The sequence below is a fragment of the Gigantopelta aegis genome, chromosome 14 (assembly GCF_016097555.1).
Source record: "Gigantopelta aegis isolate Gae_Host chromosome 14, Gae_host_genome, whole genome shotgun sequence".
NCBI classification, from domain to species: domain Eukaryota; kingdom Metazoa; phylum Mollusca; class Gastropoda; order Neomphalida; family Peltospiridae; genus Gigantopelta; species Gigantopelta aegis.
Genome location: NC_054712.1, coordinates 51,814,713 through 51,829,783, shown reverse-complemented (window position 1 = coordinate 51,829,783; position 15,071 = coordinate 51,814,713).

The window sequence follows — 15,071 nt, the reverse complement described above, 5'->3', positions numbered from 1 at the left end:
GTCACGTTTGACTTTCAGTACGATTTACCCATATTGTGTGTGCATAGCTTTACCATGTAATATTACCGGTCACGTTTGACTTTCAGTACGATTTACCCATATTGTGTGTGCATAGCTTTACCATGTAATATTACCGGTCACGTTTGACTTTCAGTACGATTTACCCATATTGTGTGTGCATAGCTTTACCATGTAATATTACCGGTCACGTTTGACTTTCAGTACGATTTACCCATATTGTGTGTGCATAGCTTTACCATGTAATATTACCGGTCACGTTTGACTTTCAGTACGATTTACCCATATTGTGTGTGCATAGCTTTACCATGTAATATTACCGGTCACGTTTGACTTTCAGTACGATTTACCCATATTGTGTGTGCATAGCATATTTTACCATGCTTTACCATGTAATTACCGGTCACGTTTGACTTTCAGTACGATTTACCCATATTGTGTGTGCATAGCTTTACCATGTAATATTACCGGTCACGTTTGACTTTCAGTACGATTTACCCATATTGTGTGTGCATAGCTTTACCATGTAATATTACCGGTCACGTTTGACTTTCAGTACGATTTACCCATATTGTGTGTGCATAGCTTTACCATGTAATATTACCGGTCACGTTTGACTTTCAGTACGATTTACCCATATTGTGTGTGCATAGCTTTACCATGTAATATTACCGGTCACGTTTGACTTTCAGTACGATTTACCCATATTGTGTGTGCATAGCTTTACCATGTAATATTACCGGTCACGTTTGACTTTCAGTACGATTTACCCATATTGTGTGTGCATAGCTTTACCATGTAATATTACCGGTCACGTTTGACTTTCAGTACGATTTACCCATATTGTGTGTGCATAGCTTTACCATGTAATATTACCGGTCACGTTTGACTTTCAGTACGATTTACCCATATTTGACGACAAGTTAAAGTTGATCTCTAACAGAACATTATAAGGAAGGAAGGAAAGGTTTTATTTAACGACGCACTCAACACATTTTATTTACGGTTATATGGCGTCAGATATATGGTTAAGGACCACACAGATATTGAAAGAGGAAACCCGCTGTCGCCACTTCCTGGGCTACTCTTTTCGATTAGCAGCAAGGGATCTTTTATATACACCATCCCACAGACAGGGTAGTACATACCACGGCCTTTGATATACCAGCCGTGGTGCACTGGCTGGAACGAGAAATAGCCCCGACGGGGATCGACCCCAGAGCGACCGCGCATCGCGCGAGCGCTTTACCTCTGGGCTACGTCCCGCCACAGACCATTATAAAGTTATACACACAGTTTCAGATCAATGTCTTGAGGCACTGCAAAATAAAGTTCGGAAAACAAATTTTGATATCTCCTAAGTTCGAGGGATATAACTCTGTCAAAAATGGGTAAACTGCAAAGAAAGTCAAACTTGATCTGCAACAGTAATTAATAACGCTATACACAAAATTTCAACTCAAAATACTTTTTGCTTTTTATCACTTTTGTGCTAAATTTAGACAAAAAATATCAATGCCGTCAAATGCCAATAAGTTGATTTCGATATCACTTATCACAACTTTGTTCACGTGGTTTTAGTTTCTCTCAAATAACTGTAAACCCTATAAAGAGAGACTAGTTGTTTGTTTGTTTGTTTGGTTGGTTTGGATTTGTTTTGTTGTTGTTTGTTTGGGTTTTTAAAATTTATTCTCTCTCTCTCTCTCTCTCTCTCTCTCTCTCTCTCTCTCTCTCTCTCTCTCTCTCTCTCTCTCTCTCTTCTTTCTTTTTCTAAAAAAGTCTATTTATTCAATAAAGCTGAATAACTTCACTTTTATTTTATTGTTTTTTTCTTCTATTAAAATATAATGCATTTCCGACCAATCCCTGTTATCGTTCATCTCCAATTGGTATGACCTCTGGAATTTCCGAACAGTAAGATGTTATGACTCTTCGGCTTCCTCCCTGTCACTCTACACTGCCAAATATATACGATAAAATTAATACCACAAATGTAAATATGCGATTATACCCTACAGACGGGAAATGATTTCCAACCGTGAGCAACGCCAGTGCCCCACGGGTGGGAGACTCACAAAATATGGCGCCCGCTTTACATACTTATCACCGGTATCAGCCACAACGATACCATCGACCGCTCGGGACGGGCTTGGCGGTGAAATGCCGAGAGATATTGTAGGTAGCTAACTGTCATGTTTATGATGAATTAGACGTCATAAACCCATTGTGTCGAACATTGCACATTCTACCCGTCGCTTCGGGCAGTGATTGTAAAACGTGGATGCGGTTGATGTACATGTACACGTCATTATTTTCAAGTTAAATGTTGATTTTTAAAAATATAGATGACTAGCAATGCTTAAGGTTTGGTCTAAAAATATCAATCAGTGATAGATGTTGTGCTAATCATATTTCGTTTAAATTTAAGATGTAATAAATAAGTTGTAAGTAATAATAAAGGATCGAAATACGTTGTTTATTTCTTCATTGTCTTGCCTTTGTTTTGTCTCTCGTTAGATCATGTGTTTTTGCTTATTAGTATAATTAGATGCCCATTCATTGATTCTGGAGGTTTTGTGTGTGGCTGTGTTTCAGGGGAGGGATTCTTATTTTATAATTCTTTTTTTTTAAATGTGTGTGTGTGTGTGTGTGTGTGTATGCGTGTGTGAGTGTGTGTGTGTGTGTGTGTGTCTGTGTGTGTATGTGTGTATGTGTGTGTGTGTGTCTGTGTGTGTGTGTCTCTGTGTGTGTGTGTGTGTGTGTCTGTGTGTTCGTGTGTGTATGTGTGTGTGTGTGTGTCTGTGTGTGTGTATGTGTGTGTGTATGTATGTGTGTGTTTGTGTGTGTGTGTGTGTGTGTATGTGTGTGTGTGTATGTGTGTGTGTCTCTCTGTGTGCGTCTGTGTGTGTGTGTGTGTGTGTCTCTCTGTGTGCGTGTGTGTGTTTGTGTGTTTGTGTGTGTGTGTGTGTGTGTCTGTGTGTATGTGTGTGTGTGTGTGTGTGTGTGTGTGTGTGTGCGCGCGCGTGTGTCTTTGGAGGATTTGTTTTTTAAGGAAGGTCCCACCGTGTCTTAGGAGAGCGTTCTAACCCTATGCTGAAGGTATATCCCACCTCCATACCTCATGATTGCATACTTTTGAGTTCAGGAAATAGTTTTGACAAATCTGTTATGAATTATTAGTTGCTATTATCTATTTTGTCAGGTGTCGGGATTGGTGATTGTGTACGATAAATGATCGTGTGTGCTGTTAGTTAACTTGCTGCCCTATGAAACACTGAACAATAAAATTGATTTTAAAGCAAGACTCAAGCTCAAAGGGAGGCAACCTAACTGTTATTACATGTATATTTAAATGTATGCATCTGTTTTTTACCAAGAACCTTATTAAATGCACATGTAACAATATACCTATATTGTATCCACGTTTAACATGTACCTAATCAGAAACCGTGTCTATAAATTCAAAAGATGCATGTATAGAATGTCAATTGGTGAAGAACAAAACTCATTACTCCTAAAATATGTTTTCGTTTTATTTTCGTTTAATTTCAACTTAGTTTCGAGCTTATAACCAATTAAGATCCAAAAACGCAGTCTTGGGCACACACCTTAGCTATCTGGGCTGTCTGTCCAGGAAAGTGGGTTAGTTGTTTGTGGTTAGTGGTTAGTGAGAGATAATGGAGTGTAGTGGTCTTATACCTACCCATTAGAGTCATTAGAACTCACTCTGGGTGTGCGCCGGTACCGGGATGCGATCCCTGTACCTACCAGCCTGTAGTCCGATAGCTTATCCATGACGCCACCGAGGCCGGGTATGTTTTTGTTTTAACTGGTTTCGAATTTATATCTAACAAAAGTCCAAGCACGCTATACTGGGCGTATATTATGGCTAGCTGCGCTTTCTTGTATAGAAACTAATAACTCTATAACTACCTAATGCGTTGTGCATTAAATTTTAGATTGGTACTAGTACACGGCGGATACCATTGCACCACAAAGGAGAGTGGGTCGGTAGTGCAAAACAATTACATTTACTTCATTTTAACTTATTTCCGTGTTTATATCCAAAACGTCAAGCACGCTGTCCTGCGCACACACACCTCAGCTATCAGTGAGAGAGAAGAGGATGCAGTGGCCTTACACCTACCAATTGAGTCGTGGGTGGAAGCCGGTACCGGGCTGCGAACCCTGTACCTACCAGCCTGTAGTGCGATGGCTTAACCACTACGCCACCGAGGCCGGCAGGTAGTGAAAACAATTGTGGTAGGTACGGGGGTGCAGTCGAACTGATATTGAGGGGTACCTTTGTAAGCATTTTAATGGAAATACTCTTATGTTATTTTTTATTTTTAATTCATATATATAGCAACTCACAATATAAAGATATATGAACTTTACTTCCCACCTCAAGGTTTTGTTTGTTTTGTTTAACGACACCACTGGAACACATTGATTAATTAATCATCGGCTACTGGATGTCAAATATTTGGTAATTCTGACTCGTAATCATCAGAGGAAATCTGCTACATTTTTTTTTTCTAATGCAGCAAGAGCTCTTCTAGATGCACTTTCTCGCAGACAGGAAATACATACCACGGCCTTTGTCCAGTTGTGGTGCACTGGTTGAAATGAGAAAAAGATCCAATCATTTGAATGGATCCACCGAGGTGGTTCGATCCTGCGACACAAGTACTTCAAGCGAGCACTCAACCAACTGAGCTAAATCCTCCCGCCCCTCTCCCCCTCCCCCCCCCTCCGCACATCGTTTTAGAACGAACCTGATGTAGTATTTTGAATGCAATTAACCACAACAATTGTACACGTCCATGCTTACTTAACGTGCACGAAAGACTTTTTATTTTGCAAAGAACCTCTCCGTAATACAAGCCTTGAAAGATACGTGAGAATCTGTGAATAAATATACCATTCACCGTTCACCTTGTATAACCGTCTTGTGCAAATATTCCCCCAATAAAGAGAAAACATATGAACGTTTGTACGAAATATTATTCCAGAGTAGTTTTCCAACACACCCATACCATACCACACACCGTGAAAGAAAACAAAAATGACAATTTTTTATTCGACGATGGACGTAAAACCTTCATTAGGCTCTGCCAGCCACCCTCTAGAATACAGTAAACTTGGAGGCGGATTCCTGCAGATGTTCCTTTGTTTAAAAAAATTCTTCTGAAAACAACACATGTTCCAATACACACTTGTGGCCAGGTACGCGGTGCGGCTTCTTTGATCTTTGGCCCCGGCGCAAAGGTAGGAACAGACGAGAGGTAAATACTCGTGTTTGGTAACTATACGTGTACACGTTTTTAAAGAAGGGTTTCGATTTGCAGCGACAAGGCGCTAAATTCATAAAACGGCCTTACGGGAGATTATCCGTGTCCGTGAATGAAATAATTTGTTGAATATGTTTATAGAGAAAACGCGAGTATCTTTGAAGCTTGTTTGGACACCCTAAAACTCGCGCTCGGCGGGCAAACACGAGCCGTGCGTAAGGAGGTACTACCCGGCAGCGCGTTGTTGGATTGGAAGATTCGGTAAAGAAAACAGTCGTCACCTGCATGTGTTGACTCTGATAACAGTAATTAATTTTCGCGTGGAAGACCAAGACCTCTGGCTGCTAATGGGGAACGAATAGCTTATGCGGCTGCAGTAAAGTTTTTCTATACAATATTTGTCCTATGCTGACTACAGGTTTTATCTCCGAAACGTAACTATCAATCAAGTAACTATCAGGGGCAAAAAGCGACATATTTGTGTTATCAATGTCACCATTTCATCATCATCATCATCATTGTCGTCATCATCATCATCATCGTCATCGTCGTCGTTACTATCATCACCATCATCACTATTATCATCATCGTTATCAGTATCATCATCAACATTATAATCATCACTATCACTATAATCATCATCATCATATCATAATCAGTCTAAAGTTCTTCTGGTGAAGTCTGCATATCATATTATATCAAGTTTATACACACATTTTGAAAGTTGACTTTGACGTTGATGTTAGCTTCATCAAAAAAGAGAAACAGTAATAAATGATTAAAAGAAAGAAAAACAAATGGAAAAGAAGAAAAAAGAATGTAGCCCTATTGTCAACATTATCACAGAAAGTCCTTGGCGTACTCCTTTCAAAAGAAACTAGACCATACTGATTACTGTAAATCGTTATCAGTTATTAGATCTCAAACATTTGGTCATTTTGACACGTAATTTGCAGAACGAAACCCTATACATTGGTCTATTAGTTGCAACGAATATTTTATATACACTTTCCTACAGACAGAACATATTATCCCATGGCTTTTGATATACCAGTTTTGGTTAGCTGAAAATATATCAATAATTAAAACACAGTGGGTCTGCCGGGAGGTTCGACCCTACGACACAAGCAGCCCAGGCGAGCTATCTACTGACTAATTTAAATCCCGCCCCTCCTTTCGCAGAAATGGCAATACGATATACATGCACTATGCATCCAGCAGAGAAATTAAATTCGACCACGTTGCCAAGACCATGACCCTAAACATATATTATATCTACCGAATAGCAGCAAGGGCTATTTTATAAACCATTTTCATACAAAACATTCCCAGTCGTGGGGCATCGGTTGGAACAGGAAACAAAATCGTGTTTTACCGATTACGATAATTTTTTTACGACCACCTGTAAGAAATAAAATAGTGTCCTTTACTCATTACCAGATTATGTCCTATTAAATATCAAACGTTTAAATTAGTCTAAAAAGTACATATTTGCACAAGCTGGCTAATAAATTGCACCTAACGGGAATCATGACTTGTTTAGTGCGTCTTCGGGCCAACATAGCACCCACGATTGTTTAAGTTGTAAATTCTTATCCGTCTTCTCGGGTAACATTATCGCTTCTACAAAGAGGCGGTTGAAAGCACTCCATCTTGGGGATCTATAAATGTCACCCGGGAATTGCTTAATCCCGATTAAGCTAATTAACGAAAAGTGTAAACATACGATTAAAAAGCAGGCCGGAGATGATTGTCTGTAATGACAATACAAATGGAAACGGAATGGACAAGCGATAAATATTTCTTAACGAAATATCAAAGGGCCGCCTCTCTTAACATTTACACAATATGGGGCTTTAAGAGACAATATCGCAATTATTTGTGTACCACTGTTTACGCCTAAAGCCTTTCGCGTACATTCGAAGAGGAATTGAAGAACGAAAATTGCTAACGTTAAGCATTTATCGTCACTATAATTATTATGTGGTATTTAGTATTAAAAATGTGTTCATCTATGTCCCCAAAATCTATTTTAATACTTCACATATATGTCCTAATTGCATTATGATGATAAATTATATAAACTGAAAAAAAAAAAAAAAAAAAAAAAAAAATTAAATTAAAAATTAAATTAAATTAAATTAAATTAAATTAAATTAAGTTTATGAATGAATTTTTTTAAATCAAAGCTCCCAAAGGTTTGAAAATAACTTCTAGTCAAAGTCTTCTCTTTTTTTGTTTAACGACACCACTAGATCCCTTTGATGTATTAATCATCGGCCATTGCATGTCAAACATTTAATAATTCGGACACATTATCCCAGAGAAAACATACTACATTTTTCTCATTAGAAGGGATGAAGGAAACGTTTTATTTAACGAGGCATTCAACACATTTTATTTACGATTATATGGCGTCAGACATATGGTTAAGGACCACATAGATATAGAGAGAGGAAACCCGCTGTCGCCACTTCATGGGCTACTCTTTTCGATTAGCAGCAAGGGATATTTTATATGCCCCATGCTACATACATGATAGTACATACCACGGCCTTTGTTACACCGATTGTGGAGCACTGGTTGGAACGAGAAATAGCCCAATGGAGCCACCGACGGAGGTTGATCCCAGACCGACCACGCATCAAGCGAGCGCTTTACCACTGGGCTACGTCCCGTCCCCCTTTCCATTAAAAGCAAGGAATTATTTATATGCACTTTCTCCACTCATTGTGGGAAGGTGCAAATAAAAACTTTCTAGCTTCGTTGAGAAAAATGTAGCGGGTTTGCTCTGTTGACTACGAGTCAGAATTACATAATTAATCAATGTGCTCTAGTGTTGTCATTAACAGGCCCGTAGAAACGACTTTGGGAGTGGGGGATCACTGACGGATCGGGTGCAAACTCTATATCAGATTTTGGTTACAATGTCAAACATTAATATGTAAACAACAACAACAAAGCACGCCCCCCCCCCCCCCCCCCCCCTGGTTCCTACGGGTCTGATTAAAGAAAACAAACTGTAACTTTAACTTCTTCAATGTATGTAAAACAGATAATTATAATTAAGTTTTGTGCACTATTAAAGACTCATTAACATATGTTGCGAAAGCACAATTGAGTATGTAATGACACCATCCGTATTCGTGTATTTCACAAAACATGTTATTTTACTCTATTAGTATTAGAAATTGTAAAAAAAACCCTGAAAATATTATGAAAACTAAATTTTATGTCAGCATACATTGTAATATTCATTTCAGATGGTTGATGGTATACTACTGAGAGACACAACATAATATATTGTTTGTATAATGCAAATGTTGGTGACAAGTTTTGTTATATTTTAATTGCCCATCTTTATATACCATAACAATATATATATATATATATATATATATATATATATATATACCTAGTTATAATCTCTACTAATGAAATTGTATAAATATATACAAATTGTTATAAGGAAGGAAATGTTTTATTTAACGACGCACTCAACACATTTTATTTACGGTTATATGGCGTCAGATATATGGTTATGGACCACACACATATTGAGAGAGGATACCCGCTGTCGCCACTTCATGGGCTACTCTTTTCGATTAGCAGCAAGGGATATTTTATATGCACCATGCCACATACATGATAGTATATACCACGGCCTTTGTTACACCGATTGTGGAGCACTGGTTGGAACGAGAAATAGCCCAATGGAGCCACCGACGGGGATCGATCCTAGACTGACCACTAATCAAGCGAACGCTTTACCACTGGGCTACGTCTCGCCCCCAAATTGTTATAAAGTCAGCCCTCCAGGTTAAACATTAAACATATTATTTATTTATTTATTTATTTATTTACTTATTTATTTATTGTGTACTTACATTCCTTTGCACATTGTTTCTTTATGTGCCTGTATAGTTGTGCATTTGTGTATTTATATATTTTCTTGATGTAAGTTATGCGCTTTATAGCTCAAAGTCAATAAAGAATGAATTGATGTAGACTTTTCATTTCATTTCATTTCAACTTATTTCCGTGCTTATATCCAATTAAGGTTCAAGCACGCTGTCCTGGGCACACACCTCAGCTATCTAGGCTGTCTGTCCAGGACAGTGGGTTAGTTGTTAGTTGGTTAGTGGTTAATGAGAGACAAGAGGGTGTAGTGGTCTTACACTAAGCCCTTAAGAACTCGATCTGGGTTAGAGCCGGTACCGGGCTGCGAACCCTGTACCTACCAGCCTGTAGTCCGATGGCTTAACCACTGCGCCACCGAGGCCGGTCGATGTAGACTTTGTCAGAGAGTTCTGTCCACGACAGGTGGAGAATGAAATTATTGTCTTGTTTTTATTACATCACGGACACAGACTACGTCTTGTTTTGTTGTGTTAATCATGATAATCCTCTCCCGGGAATCTCATCAGTGAGATTACTCCGCTAAATACACGAGGTGTAGATAAGTTCAACACGAGGTGGAGATAACCCATACACGTCGATTGTTCATAAACACAACATTGTCACGAGCTCGAAGTACAGTAATTAAAGATCAAAGAACATCCTTACCTGTCCAGGAAGGTTCTTATTCCAGTCTTAGAAACCAACGTGGTCACATGGGACAAGACATATGATAGATTTTTAAATGGATGTAAGGTAATTTTATGGTTGTAGATAAGCATAGATTATGGTAATCCTTAGGGGACTTGTGATTTTCGTCTTAAACACAAAATGTGGAACTGTATTGTGTTGTATAATTTTGTTTATTATTATAACGTTTACCGTTTGATAATACGATTATCTGTCGCTTTAAACTGTATTCAACTTTTAAATAAGCACCTATACAATTTAATTGTGTCTTCTTCTTTTTTGTTTGTTAAATGCTGCTTTATAAAATTTGCATATTTCTAGTTTTATATATGTCTTTGTCTCAGCCTCTCATTCTCTCCTAAAAATAAAATATATTACATCAGGTCATATTCAAAGTCGTATCTCTATAAAAGATAGAATTCAGTCCATCACATTATTACAAAAGCAATGTTTAAATATGCATTTATTCCTTAGGAAATAGTGTCATAACAATTTATTGCAATTATATGACATCCAAAACCACACTAACGCATTGATTATAATCATGTTTGTCATGGAGCATTTTTCAGTGCCGTACAACTGATAAATCAAATATATATCCTGTCCTGTTTGTGGTGAGAGTACATATAATGTATCCTTTGCTTCTAATGGTGAAAAAGAAGAGGATTTTCTCTAAGACTATATGTCAGAATTATCAAATATTTGACAATCGAACATTAAAAAAAAAAGAGAAAACATATTAAAATAATTTATTTTTATTTAAACATGTTTTAGGGTTTTTAAAATCATGAGAAATAGACCGTTAAATATGCACTTATATATGTTAATTGCGGAGTAACTGGACTTGTTAAACAAATATATAGTAGCCCGGTGGACTACCAGGTTTAGACATCTGGTGGATGTTTTGTGATTAAAACATGCAGTTAAACGAATACTATGTGGCCAGTACTTACAAAAATGGAATAGTGATAAATTTGACTCATCAAAAGGTATTAACTACAGAATGTTCAAGCATGAATTTAAATTAAAAAATAATTTGTTGAAACTCTCAACAAAAAATGCTAGAATTATTTGTAAATTTAGAACTGGTAATGTCAGACTTCCTATTGAAACCGGTAGATGGTTTAATATTGAGAGAGAAAACAGAATATGTCACCTGTGCAACACTGAGTTTCACTATATTTTTAAATGTACGTCTTTATCTACCGAGCGCAATGTGTATATACCTAGTTACTGTACCAATAGAGCAAGTGCAATTACCTTTTACCAGTTATTTTCTCCAACTAAAAAATCACTTTTGTGTAAACTATGTAACTATTTGCAAATTGTCGTTGAGAGGGTCAGTCTTCCGGGTTAATATTACTTAAATATTATGTCCATTATCACTACAGAAAACACTTTGTAACTTATTTTGTTTATATTTTCTCCATACTGCACTCGGCGCAGTTTATGAGAATAAAATTCTTGTCTTCTCTTGTCTTGGTAGCCCGAGAAAACACTTGGCAGCAGAAACATCAATGTACTCTAATGGTCATCACCACCATTTGTCATGTTGTTGTTTGTAGCAGCGACTTAATATTGTCCGGTTTAAGAAATAATTCCTGATAACAAATACGACTAAATTCTGATATGGCTTTGAGATCTTTCTTTGATGATTACATGTAGGTTGACCTCTGTAGTGTTTTGATAGCCCGTTGGTTTGTAATTATTTGTTATATGTAATACCAACTGATAATAACGGTACAAGTGGTGTTCTGCCACTTGTATAACAGAAGCATAGTGCAGCCTTCTAGCATGAGGGCGCATAATTGAAAATGCTCGTGGTCGGCCTATGTTGATTTCTGTAAGGTAGTTGTCAAGGGAGGGTACTCCATAAACGTAATAGTGACATAAACATCTCGGTAGTGTTGTATTTTACACAGAATATAGTCTGACATAGATATGTTGTACTCAACTGCATGGCGTAATTAATTGCGGTGTGTAACCTTAATTAACTCTTGATACAGTTGTTTAACTGTTGGACTGTATTTAGCTCAGTCGTATGAGTGCTCGCTTGAGGTACTTGCATCGCATGATCGAAGCACCACTGTGGATCCATTCGAATGAATGGGTTTTTTCCTCGTTCCGACCAGTGCACCACAACTGGTCAAAGGTCGTGGTATGTGCTTTCCTGTCTGCGGGAAAGTGCATATAAAAGATCCATTGCTACTAACTGAAAAATGTAGCGGGTGTCCTCTGATGACTACGTTTCAGAATTACCATATGTTTGATATCCAATAGACGATGATTAATATATCAATGTGCTCGTGTGGTGTCGGTAAACAAAACAAACTTTATGTTAATTGACCCTCTCAATATTGGATTTTTTTTCACATAATATATTCTGACATAGAAATTGTATTGAACTGCATGAAGTAATTAATATTGGAGTACAACCTTATTAACTGACCGGCCTCGGTGGCGTCATGGTACGCCATCGGTCTACAGGCTGGTAGGTACTGGGTTCGAATCCCAGTCGAGGCATGGGATTTTTAATCCAGATACCGACTCCAAACCCTGAGTGAGTGCTCGCAAGGCTCAATGGGTAGGTGTAAACCACTTGCACCGACCAGTGATCCATAACTGGTTCAACAAACGCCATGGTTTGTGCTATCCTGTCTGTGGGAAGTGCATATAAAAGCGCTAATCGGAAGAGTAGCCCATGAAGTGGCGACAGCGGGTTTCCTCTCAAAATCTGTGTGGTCCTTAACCATATGTCTGACGCCAGATAACCGTAAATAAAATGTGTTCAATGCGTCGTTAAATAAAACATTTTCTTTCTTTCTTAATTAACTGTTGATGCCGGTCTCTAGCTGGTCAAGACGAGACAATGACATTTTTTTGTTCAGCATAGAAACACACAGACAAGTGACAGAAAAGAGACAAACATATGAAGCGCTTATAGTCACGAGCCGACTCGTTCTTACCTTGTTTACATCCCCGTGTTTGCGTCCAAACTATCGTTCCACTGTGTGTTGCTATAATTAGTGAAAGAATTCGGGAAGACAACATTTCGTCAGTGTGTCAAAGAACAAAAGTCATCCGCCAAAGATTCCAGTCAACACAGACTGAATGCCAAACATTTCCCGCTAACCCAGGTTACGTGGAATTCGCCACACGGAAGCCACTTAATAAGGAGGTGTATGGCATATAATTAAGGATTTGTGCGTTATTTTTATTTGTTTTACGTTCATCGGGGTATGAAAAGCAACCGAACATCATCCGTAAACTGAGTAAATTGGAGAAGCCGTTTTCACATAAATGTACGGATGATTTTTTTCTTTCATACCCATATGAACGTAAAAGAAATAACAAACAGTATCTATAATTAAATTTGAATTATATACGCATACAATAACACTAATACTTCATACTTTATTTTGAATTATTGTTTGTCCATAAAAAAAATAACGCTCAATAAGACAACTTGCCCATATAAAATGACGTCATCAAATATGACGTTCCCTGATGACATAATATTTACGTTCATCGAGTAATAAACAAACTCCCGTTGCTACGTCTGGACCAATGGGCTGACGTTACGTTGTAATGACTGTAACGGAAATTTAATTATTAAGAATTATTATTTACAGGGAAGATGGTGGGGGTTTTTTTTTTTTTTTTTTTTTTAGGTTTCGGGGATAATAATAATGTTTGGTATTGGCAGACAACACGAATTCACCGTCTACGCAGTGAGACAGCAAACCCGCTACCCCCCCCCCCCCATTTTTTATCAGGTAGGAGCCGGATTGGGGGGGGGGGGGGGGAGAGGCACTCGTGGAAAAAAATTACAGATTTTTTGTCCTATTCCATATATTAATAAATAAAGATAAACATCAAGCTTACCCCCAATAGAGTCTCTGACCCTTTCATTTAGAGAGTGTGCCCCCGTAGGTATCTAGTAGAACTTTTTTTTGCTCCTCCCCACCAACCCCTCAACAACAAAAACCAGCCACTTTTGAAGTAGCCCGAGTACTCTGCCGTTCATGAGCTAGACGGACTTTTGGGCGGTTATGACCGGTCTCTAAACCGTCCAACTGTCCGTCAAGCTCTCTAACTGCAGAATACTCGGGCTACCTATGCAGTAATGCACCGTTTTATTTTACACCAAACAATGTGAGATGCGTCATCAACTTTCAATACCAACAAACAAAACACTTTTATATGCGCCTATCTAGTAGTTTTACTGAAATGTACACACAAATCATACAATGAGACAACAGTCCTGCGATGAATGAAAACTAAAGCCATTCTCATTAAAACTTTAGCTATTGTTGGATCTTTTCTTTAACAATATTAACACCGATATGCGCTAAACTCGGCTATATAGGCCAATACTCGCCAATAGAAACGGGAGATTCTTCGTAAACCGGTGTAATATTTGACATTCTCGTGTCAATTTCCCCAATGAAACACGCTCGTATTGTCGCGTGGATCCATTTCGAATGCCCGTGTTTTCGCTTACATGCTATGATTGTGTAATAACGCAATGAATTCTTCTAATTTAACGGTCATGCAGCAACACCTAAAACCATTTTACTACGACATCGACGACACAAAAAGGTGACACGTGGCATTTACGAGCCCCTGGTTACGACAGTGTGAAATGTACGACGATCTATTTCATGTGAAATTAACAAGCATGTCCCCGCATGTCGCGAAACATGCTACTCAGTATAATTATATACCCTTGTTGCTTGTCTATTTCACGACCGTTTCATAAAGGGTGGAAGGAAGGAAGGAAATCTTTTATTTAACGACGCACTCAACACATTTTATTTACGGTTATATAGAAGGGAATATTTTATTTAACGACACACTCAACACATTGTATTTACGGTTATATGGCGTCGGACATATGGTTAAGGACCACACATATATTGAGGGAGGAAACCCGCTGTCGCCACTTCATGGACTACTCTTTTTCGATTTGCAGCAAGGGATCTTTTATATGCACCATCCCATAGACAGGATATCACTTACCACGGCATTTGATGTACCAGTCGTGGCGCACTGGCCGGAGCGAGAAATAGCCCAATGGGCCCACCGATGGGGATCGATCCCAGACAGACCGCGCATCAAGCGAGCGCTTTACCTCTGGGCTCATAAGGGGTGGAGTCGATTCATATAAAC